Genomic DNA, 11,132 nt, shown 5'->3' with positions numbered 1-11,132 from the left:
CGCTCCTTTTACGCTTCTCTGTACAGTGAAGATAGAGTCTCGCCGTCCGACATTGACGCATACTTGCAATCGGCGGCAATCACGCCACTATGCCCAGCATCAGTGGAGGCCTTAGATGCTCCCATCCGCCCTGATGAGGTCCTGGCCGCCATCTCACGCCTCCGCCCGCTCAAATCACCGGGCCCTGATGGCTTTTCCTCGGGCTTCTACAAGCTCTTCGGCCATGCACTAGCTCCGGTACTCACGAGATTGTTTAATTCTTTCGAAGGCCCAAGCTCCATCCCGCCGGACATGCTGGCAGCTGACGTAGTGGTGCTGCCCAAACCGGGCAAATCCCCGACGCACTGCTCTGCGTTCCGTCCAATCTCCTTACTCAACTTGGATTTAAAGCTATTCACTGGGGTGCTGGCGGCCCGCTTGGGCCCCTGCCTTCCGGGTATCCTCGAGCCGGATCAATCGGGCTTTGTCCCGAACCGACAATGCAGTGATAACACTAAACGATTACTGCACCTCGTGGATAAATCTCACTTTCAGGTCTCGGACTCGGTGCTTCTGGCCATCGACGCGGAAAAAGCGTTCGATCGTGTCGACTGGACCTACCTACAAAAAGTCCTGCAGTGATACCAACTGGGCGGCCGGTTCCAAGCATGGATCGCGAGCTGCTATCACCATCCTATGGCCCGGGTCCGGCTGGGCGGCCTCAAATCGGACCCCTTCGAAATTCAACGAGGCACACGTCAGGGGTGCCCCCTCTCGCCCCTTCTGTTCGCCCTGTACGTGGAACCCTTGGCGCAGAAAATCCGAGATAACCCTCGCATTAGCGGTATCTCCTTTGGCCATGAACCCCACGTGGTGGGACTGTACGCCGATGATATCATCGCTGCTTTGGACCGACCGTCCAGCTCTATACCTGCTTTCCTGGAGGAAGTGGAGAGCTTCGGAGCGGTATCGGGCTTCAAAATCAACCGGGGGAAATCCTTGATCTTACCCCTGGGCAAGAACGCCCTCCCTATTACCCCACCACCTGATTTTGGCTGCGACTTGCAATCCTCCGCGCAGCTTCCATACCTGGGGATTACCCTCACTGCTTCCACGGACTCAACGGTGACCCTTAACTATAAAACACTTACCTCTCAAATTCGAGCCGACCTCGCGCGCTGGTCAAAGCAACCCCTCTCCTTGTTGGGCCGCATAGCGGCTGTAAAAATGTCAGCCTTGCCCAAGATCTTATACATCTTCCAGACCCTTCCGGTCATGCCGCCGCCAGGTACGATTGCTGACTTGCAAAATGCCTTCCACCAGTTCATCTGGGAAAAGAAACGCGCACGACTGCACAAACAGGTGGCGCACAGACGCATTGACGAGGGGGGACTCGGGATCCCTAACCTCAAGCAATATTTTCAGGCCTCACAGCTCCGCTACTTGGTGGAATGGTACAGGCCAGAGTCGGAAAAGAGATGGCTCTTTCAAGACAGAGCGATGGCTCAGATGTCGCTGTGGAAGGTACCGTTTCTTGCCCGCCAGCATAGACCGCGATACCTTCTCCGCTCCCCGGTTACTCGCACCGTCATGAGGACGTGGGACACGGTGGCGGTCAGGCGGGGCCTGACGACCTTCCCCTCCCCGCTCACTCCGCTCTTTGATAACCCGGACTTCCCGCCGGGCACCGATCCCCGTGCCTTCCTGCAGTGGCGGAGCACAGATTGCCGCTCAGCCGGTCATCTCTTTGACCTAGAGGGCTTCCTCCCCCTTGCCGACATCACACAAGGCTACGGAGTGACTAAACCTCACATGTTCCAATACTTCCAGCTGCGCCACTGGCTCACGCACCCAGACCACGCTCCCCTAGTTGCTCGACCAATGACGCCGTTTGAGAAATGGCTGATCACGAATGACTCGGATAGGCACCTGATATCGGACCTTTACAAAATGTTATCACCTGTGGCCGGCCCAGTTAAAACGGCGGGGCAAAGGCGCTGGGAATCGGAGCTCGGAAGAACACTTTCGCCCATGGAATGGGGGTTTGTATTCTATAGAGCGGCACACACCACCCGTAACACTGCGGCCAGGGAGTCGGCGATAAAATTGGCCATCTATTGGCACCTTACTCCGGCGAGACTCAATCAGGGCAATCCTCTCCGAAGCGCTCTGTGTTGGAGAGGCTGCGGCGCAAGGGGCACTCTGACCCACCTCCTGTGGGACTGCGACGCTCTGCAAGGGTACTGGAAAGCGGTACTGGATGATATTGATTCCACCTTTGAAACTGAAGTCCCGCGCTTTCCTGCATACACTATCCTAGGGCTACCCAATGCGCTCACATTTCCCTTAAGGTCACTGCGAGGCAAACAGATGGGAATCGCCATGCAAGCAGCGTCGCAACACGTTCTGTCACTCTGGGGTTCCACCACATTACCCACCCACACTGGCTGGTTACACAAACTGTGGTTCACACTGGGCATGGAACGCATCCAGGCCACACTCACACAATCGACTGACTCCTTCCAGAAGACCTGGCACCCGCTCCTGTCCCTCTTATCCAGGGAATTTCACGAAATCACTTGCCCCAAATACCTTCGCATTCTGCGGCTCACAGACCCACCACAGGCTCCGCCACAACCTTAAACACCTTGCTACTTGTCAGCCCGAGAGTGCACTCAGGGAGACTCCGAACTACTGGCATACTGGTCGGGGAGGGGGGAGGATGGAGGGGCTGTTGGGTGGAGGGTGGGGGGTTGAGTTCTTCCTTTGGTTTTGTTTGGTTGTAATTCTTACATGGCACCTTCAACTATATGCCGGCATCGCCATACTGTGTAGGTGTGATTTATATGCTTCTGAATGGCCTCTCAGAGAAGACGTGCCTGTCTGTCTCGCTCGCTACATAACCCTACTGCATGCTTACCGCCTTACTGTGCCTGTTATTCTTGCTCTTGAACTTAATAAAACAAATTTGAAATTAAAAGGCTTCCCAATCATGTAGTAGAGGATCATCACGGTTTACCAGCGGCACGACCCATTGCGCCGCATCTCCGGCTAAGTAAGAAATAAGAAAAACTACCCTCTACTGGTTAGTGGGGAATGACTTTTGGTTGTATAGAGTGCAACATGACCTGTGTCAAAAAGACCTGCACCTTACCAGAATCCCCATGATACCTCTCAGGTGTAGCTAATGGAATGGAAACCGGCAATTCAACTACCACTGCATTAGGTGGTGCTGCCCCTGAAGAACCAGCACTGAAAGGATTCCTCTGCATGCCATCCACCCTGGCTCCTAAATCTGCGGCCTCCTGTCTAAATGCAGCTAACTCTGCCTGAACCGTGGCAAGCACAGTTGTGACATCATCAAGAGTGGCCATTCCCAGCACAACCTGACCGGGAGGACTCTATGTTGTGAGTAAGTATGGGCGTAAAATCCGTTCCGCTCGCGGAATTTGCGGATTTTCGGTAAATTCGCAATCCGCGAACTCTCGCGAATTTGCCGAAAATCCGTCAATTTGCGCGCGGCGGATTTTTTTGCTTGGTGATACAATATTGCGGCGCGTGGCGCACGGCGTTCACTTTACGTCATTCAGCGTTTGCCGAGTTGTTTTTCTCTATATTTTGCGAGTGCTGCGCCATTTTGGATCTTGCTGCGGGATCCCGCGGGAGTTGGCGCCCGCGAATACGTAATCGCGGCTTGCCACCTTACCTTGCACTGTTTTTAGTTTACAGAGGAAGGGGTCCCAGTAATGTAAGACCTTACCTTGCACAGCACACATCGCGAGAGTTCGCAATTGCGAACACGTAGGTGCGGCGGGCAGGAACAATCTCGCACTCGCGAAAAAGCGATTTTGCAATTCTGCACCAGAAATCCACCAGCAAACAGCATAAACCTTCAGAAAATGATGATTTTTATCAGAATCACTCCTCAGGTTGACGTTTGCATGCACTTTTTTTTTGCAAGGAGTCCATTTTTGGGGGGGGGGGAGGAAGGAAGTGCCCCACAGTCTCCAACTTCCTGTTCCTGTCCAGCAGGCTCCTCCCAGTGCTTTCTTCATGTGCTGGTCACTTTCATTTGGACCTTGACCTGGAAGGATTACTTTTTGTGGGTGCTGCTGGATATTTGGATTTGAGGCCTTTTTGACTTTCTTTGGATCACTTTTGGATTAGAAATCAACTTTCACAAGTAAGTTTGTTTGGGGCATTACAGTTGCTGCAACTACAATTTTGGAACTTTTTCAGAAAATTTAATAAAATATATTGTGGGTAGCCACAGTATCCAGTAGGACCAGGGTTGGTTATGGGTGCATGATACAACTGTTTTGTTGAATTTAAACATCATTGAGGCCATGGATGGGCTGGGATTGTGCTGAATTTTGTGTTTTTTGTCGTTTTTTTGGGGCTGCTGGTGGGGCCTTTTGCCCAGGGGTAGTGAGTGGTGCATGGGCCTAGTCTTTCTGTGGGGTGTCTTCTTGGATTTAAACACCATTGAGGCCATGGATGGGCTGGGATTGTGCTGAATTTTGTGTTTTTTGTCGTTTTTTTGGGGCTGCTGTTGGGGCCTTTTGCCCAGGGGTAGTGAGTGGTGCATGGGCCTAGTCTTTCTGTGGGGTGTCTTCTTGGATTTAAACACCATTGAGGCCATGGATGGGCTGGGATTGTGCTGAATTTTGTGGTTTTTGTCGATTTTTTTGGGGCTGCTGTTGGGGCCTTTTGCCCAGGGGTAGTGAGTGGTGCATGGACTGAGTCTGCCTGTGGGGTCTCACTCTCTTTAATGTAAACATCCTGGATGGCATTGGATTGTGGTGATTTTTGTGTGTTTTTCGTTTTTTTGGGGGTGTACTGTTGATTTGGACTGGCCATGTGGGTGGTGGTGGTGGCCATCTTGAGTGCTGGTACAGGCAACATGTGCTTGGGGTGCAAGGGGCCATTTTGAAGAGAGGCAGTGTCTGAGGCCTGCACTTATTTTGCCTACTTTTCATCCATTATGCCCAGGGGTAGTGAGTGTTGCATGGGCCTAGTCTTTCTGTGGGGTGTCTTCTTGAAATTAAACACCATTCAGGCCATGGATGGGCTGGGATTGTGCTGAATTGTGTGGTTTTTGTCGTTTTTTTGGAGCTGCTGGTGGGGCCCTTTGCCCAGGGGTGGTGAGTGTTGCATGGGCCTAGTCTTTGTGTGAGGTGTCTTTTTGAATTTAAACACCATTGAGGCCATGGATGGGCTGGGATTGTGCTGAATTTTGTGTTTTTTGTCGTTTTTTTGGGGCTGCTGGTGGGGCCTTTTGCCCAGGGGTAGTGAGTGGTGCATGGGCCTAGTCTTTCTGTGGGGTGTCTTCTTGGATTTAAACACCATTAAGGCCATGGATGGGCTGGGATTGTGCTGAATTTTGTGTTTTTTGTCGATTTTTTTGGGGCTGCTGTTGGGGCCTTTTGCCCAGGGGTAGTGAGTGGTGCATGGACTGAGTCTGCCTGTGGGGTCTCACTCTCTTTAATGTAAACATCCTGGATGGCATTGGATTGTGGTGATTTTTGTGTGTTTTTCGTTTTTTTGGGGGTGTAATGTTGATTTGGACTGGCCATGTGGGTGGTGGTGGTGGCCATCTCGAGTGCTGGTACAGGCAACATGTGCTTGGGGTGCAAGGGGTCATTTTGAAGAGAGGCAGTGTCTGAGGCCTGCACTTATTTTGCCTACTTTTCATCTATTATGCCAAGGGGTAGTGAGTGTTGCATGGGCCTAGTCTTTCTGTGGGGTGTCTTCTTGAATTTAAACACCATTCAGGCCATGGATGGGCTGGGATTGTGCTGAATTGTGTGGTTTTTGTCGTTTTTTTGGAGCTGCTGGTGGGGCCCTTTGCCCAGGGGTGGTGAGTGTTGCATGGGCCTAGTCTTTCTGTGGGGTGTCTTCTTGAATTTAAACACCATTGAGGCCATGGATGGGCTGGGATTGTGCTGAATTTTGTGTTTTTTGTCGTTTTTTTGGGGCTGCTGGTGGGGCCCTTTGCCCAGGGGTGGTGAGTGTTGCATGGGCCTAGTCTTTCTGTGGGGTGTCTTCTTGAATTTAAACACTATTCAGGCCATGGATGGTCTGGAATTGTGCAGAATTTTGTGGTTTTTGTCGCTTTTTTGGGGCGTATAACTGATGTTCCTCTGTCTTCCATTGCTTGTAGGTGCACAAGAGAACCACCAGTGCCAGGAGGAAGTCCTGCTGCGGTGTGTGCAGCACAACGTCACGTGTGGCCACAGACAACTCTGCAACTTGTGCAACTGCGGCCTGCTGTTTAGAGTGACATCTCAAGAAGATGGCCCCAAAAAAAGTTGCCCGTAGCTCCTCTACCAAGAAAGTTGCCAGTAAGGAGCAGAAGAAGGAAGTGGCGCCACTTACCAAGGAGAGTGGTGTGATGACGACGCCAAATTTTTTGGGAGAAAAAAAGTACGCCTGCAGCAGCAGCGGGATCTGCTGGGGACCAAGCTGGGAGCAGCATCTCCGCTCCATTGGGCTCAGTGCCACCACCACCACGCCAACTTAGGTCCAAGCCCTTGAGTGCTTCAGAGGCAGCCAGTATAGTTCAATCACCATCGACCAGTGATGTTGGCTCATCGCAAGAAAGCAGCAGCAATGTCCCTCAATCAACACAGGTTGTTGTAGCTCATCTGACGAGTGTTGAACAACCACAGCCGCAACAACAATCACATGTGCAAGTACAAGCCCAAGTACATGTGGAAGGAGAGGCGGCGCAAGGAGAGGAGCAAGCAGAGGTGCATGGAGGGGCACAACAAGTGGCCACAATAGTTGTTCCTCCAGAAGTAGGGGCACATCTGGAAATCGACAATCAAGCCGAGGTATCATTCGAGGAAGCCACTCCTCCTGATGATGATCATTCATTGTCTTCCACATCCCGAGCAAGGAAAAGATCAAGGGTGTTGGTGTCTACATCTTCTTCAAGCCCACCTCCTTCTGATGATCTGGATCTTACTTGGGAACCAGCACCACTGCCGTCTGAGAGTGAGGTTGAGGAGGCACACCATGATCTGACTAAGGTAGCTAAGCATAAAAGGAAGGTCGTCGAAACTCTCAAAGTTATGGAGTGTGATGATGACGCTCAACAAGAAGTGGCGTATACTCCTGCTGCTGAAGACTCTCACGACGACGAGAGCGGGCATGCAGCAAACAGACATTTTGACCCTAGCCCGACAAGCTGCTGAGCGTGATGATGAAGTCGACGAGGAGGCAATGGGAACACCAGAATCATTGATGTTAACTAGTACACCTCAACGTACCGCTTCCATATTTCTTACTCGCCAGAAGGGACCTCCATCCACCTCGACCTCAATTAGTGGTGGTGAAAGTGCACAACATAGTAAAGTTCAGCAACACACATCCTCCACTTCATCTGGCATTAGCAGCACGGCCACCACCAGTATCGCCTCCTCCGGCCCCCACAGACATTTCAAGTCCGCAGTTTGGGACTTCTTTAGTGTTTCCACAAAAAGGGAAAACATAGCCATTTGTAGCATTTGTAAGCTTGCAGTTAGTCGTGGTAAGCTTGGTACCAACTATGGGACTGGAGGCCAGAGAGGTCATCTTAACCCCTTCGCTGCTAGGCCTTTTCCCCTCCTGTGCTAAGGCTTTTTTTGGCGTTTTGGAGTAGTGCGCACTTAGGCCCTTGTAACTTTTTGACCACATAAGGTATCCGCGCCAAATTTGCGTCCTTTTCTTCCAACATCATGTGGATTCTAAAGGCGCCCAGGGTTTGTGGATTCCCTTGTTAAATTCACCAGCTTTTGCAAGAGGGGTTACCTGGGTTTCTGGCCCCGTGCGAGACAGCCATCTAGGGAAACCTACCAAACCCACACATTTCTGAAAAGTAGACACCCAGGGTCTTCCAAGGAGGTATGGCTTGCGTGGATCCTCCAACGTTCCTTTACCCAGAATCCCTTGCAAACCTCATTTTTAGCAGAAAAAAATCAATTTTTTCACATGTTGTAGTCTGGGAAAACGTGGCATCACTGGGCTCACACAAATTACCTCCTACCCAGCATTCCCCAAGGTCTCCCGATAAAAACGGTACCTCACTTGCGTGGGTAGCCATAGTGGCTGCAGCAGGAAAAGGTCCAAATCGGTGGAGAATTTAAAATACCCTGAAGCAATATAACTTTGATTTTGGGGGGGGGGCACCTGAGTTTTTGTCTCGGGGATGGGTGGTATTCTTTGGAAAGTAGCAAACCCAAACAGTTCTGAAAACTAGACACCCGGGAGAGTTCAGGGAAGTATGGCATGCGTGGGTCCCCCAATGTTTTCCTACCAAGAACTCCTTGCAAACCTTTAAATTAGGTAAAAATAGCACTTTTCCAATTTTTTTAGCGTGGGATCGCCGTGCCGGCAAAAATGTCCTACCACCCTGCGTTCCCCTTGTTCTCCCGAGTAAAAGGATACCACACCTTAACAGAGTTACTCAAAAGTCAAACATTCACGCACGGCTATCTATTCCTCAAAGACACACACATGCAGGTTGGATTTGGCACGAGGGCGAGTGATGGTTCAGTACATAACATTTTATTAACAAGATATTTCAAAAAAATGAAATGGTCTGTCAATAAATAAATGCATAAAAACCGAACCAGTGACTCGCAACTCGTGAGCTGTAAAGCCACGACAAGGCACCAACCGTTTTACAGGCCTTTCACGCAGCTTTCATACCTGATACAAACCAGACCATTGACACCATCCGAATGGAAAAGCAACACATTACAACAATCACAATAAGGGACAAGGTACACCCTAATGCAGAAAGAGAAAAAAACCAACTATTACTGCACACCCATCTAATCCGCAAGCACACACACATACTGGTTGGATTTGGCACGAGGGTGAGTGATGATTCAGTACATACAATTGGATACGCAAGTAATTTCATCAAAAATGAAATACACTGCGTATAATTGAAAGTATGATAAACTGAACCACTGACTCACAGCTCGTGAGCTGTAAAGCCACGTCAAGGCACCAACCTCTTTACAGGCCATTCATACACCTTTCGTACGCGTGACACATACAAAACATTCACACCGCCAGCCGCGGACCCATCACATTTCAACACTCACACCAGCAAACAGCGCCATTCAAGGGCCCATCACTTTCACACGCCCACATTTCTGACACTGCAACTACACAAAATGATGGACTGTGTGGAGTGTCACTCAACCAGCAGTGTGTGTAGTGACCAACAGAAAGTAACTACTCACACACCGCCTGCCGAGCGCCAGTCCACCCACACCACCATCCAAGCACCAGACCATGCACACTGCCAGCCAAACACCACTCAGCGCACACCGACAGCCAAGTACCACTCCACACACACCACCAGCCAAGCATCACTCCACGCACACCACCAGCCAAGCGCCACTCCACAAACCCAACACCAGCCAAGCACCACTCCACACACACCGCCAGCCAAGCATCACTCCACGCACACCACCAGCCAAGCGCCACTCCACAAACACAACACCAGCCAAGCACCACTCCACACACACCGCCAGCCAAGCACCACTCCACACACACCGCCAGCCAAGCACCACTCCACTCACACCGCCAGCCAAGCACCTAACCATGCACTCCGCCAGCCAAGCAAAAATCCACGCACCCCCCAGCACAACTCCAATCCATGCACTATGCCAGCCAAGCACCAGACCACGCACACCACCAGCCAAGCGCCATTCACTCACACCACCAGCCAAGCACTTAACCATGCACTCCGCCAGCCAAGCAAAAATCCACTCACCCCCCAGCACAACTCCAATCCATGCACTATGCCAGCCAAGCACCAGACCACGCACACCACCAGCCAAGCGCCAGTCCACGCACACCAACAATCCAAGCACAATCCTGCACACACCACCATCGAAATTAGAATTTTTTAAAGAAATACCACAAATCAAATGTAGAAACCTACAAATCTGCTAACACAAATTCAAAAACTAAATGCTTTGCACTAATGCAAACCTTAAAGCAGACTAAAAAATATTACAGAATACAGACCAGACAGTATACTTACAAGCTCAATGAAACTCCCAAAACTTCTTTTGTGTGTGGTACGATTTAAAACAAGCTGGCACACACAATCCAGGATTTGAAGGACAGTCAGGACAGTGCATACGAGACTCCCTCCGCACTTCTCTTCGCCAACAGACTCTACATCTTTTAGTGGGATTGTCTTTTGCAGTTGTGGGAGGAATGTATTCTGGAAAGTGGCGATCTTTCAGTCTAGCCACTTCCTCCACCAATCCAAATCTTGGCACACTTGCCTGTTCCCCTAGTACAAGGCTGCCTATTATAGTCTCCTGAAACTTAACAAAAGGCATCTTTGACTCAGGACAAGATTTCTGGAAAACAACAAAAGCATTAAAGGATGCCAAGTGGAAAAGATGGATAGCCAACTTCTTGTGCCAAACGTAAGCCTTTCGAAGAGCAGCATAAGGTTCCAACCTCTGATCTACTCTGTCAACACCACCCATGTACTTATTGTACTGTAAAATGTACACAGGTTTACGCACTTCAGCAGTCTCACCCCGAACAGGCAGAGCTTCAGTGCTTTCGTTATGGATAGTAGTCAGCATGTACACATCTCTCCTGTCTGAAAACTTCACAGCTAGAAGCTTCCCACATCGCAATGCAGTAGACTGTCCCCGCACAAGCCTTTTGCAAACAAGTTCTATTGGGAAACCTTTCCGGTTACTGCGCATCGTGCCACAAGCAACAGTGCCCACTTTGGCCAACTCCTTGAACAAACGCACACTAGTGTAGAAGTTATCTACATATAAATGGTGGCCTTTGTTAAATAATCGTCTACCTAGTTCCCACACAATTTTCTCAGTCACTCCAAAAGTGGATGGACAAGCAGAAGTGTTAATGCTGGAATCCTTACCGGTGTACACCCTGAAATTATAAACATATCCAGTATCACTGTCACACAGCATATACAGTTTGATTCCATAGCGTGCCCTCTTACTAGGAATGTATTGCCTAAAAACCAAGCGGCCCTTGAACAATACCAAAGACTCGTCCACAGCTATTTCTTTTCCAGGTGCAAAGATCTCAGGAAAACGGTCAACAAAGTGATCAAGGACAGGCCGAATCTTAAAAAGACGGTCACAATCAGG

This window comes from Lissotriton helveticus, chromosome 1_1 (genome assembly GCF_964261635.1).
Source record: "Lissotriton helveticus chromosome 1_1, aLisHel1.1, whole genome shotgun sequence".
Taxonomy (NCBI): Eukaryota; Metazoa; Chordata; class Amphibia; order Caudata; family Salamandridae; genus Lissotriton; species Lissotriton helveticus.
Note: the sequence above shows the minus strand (reverse complement) of the source record.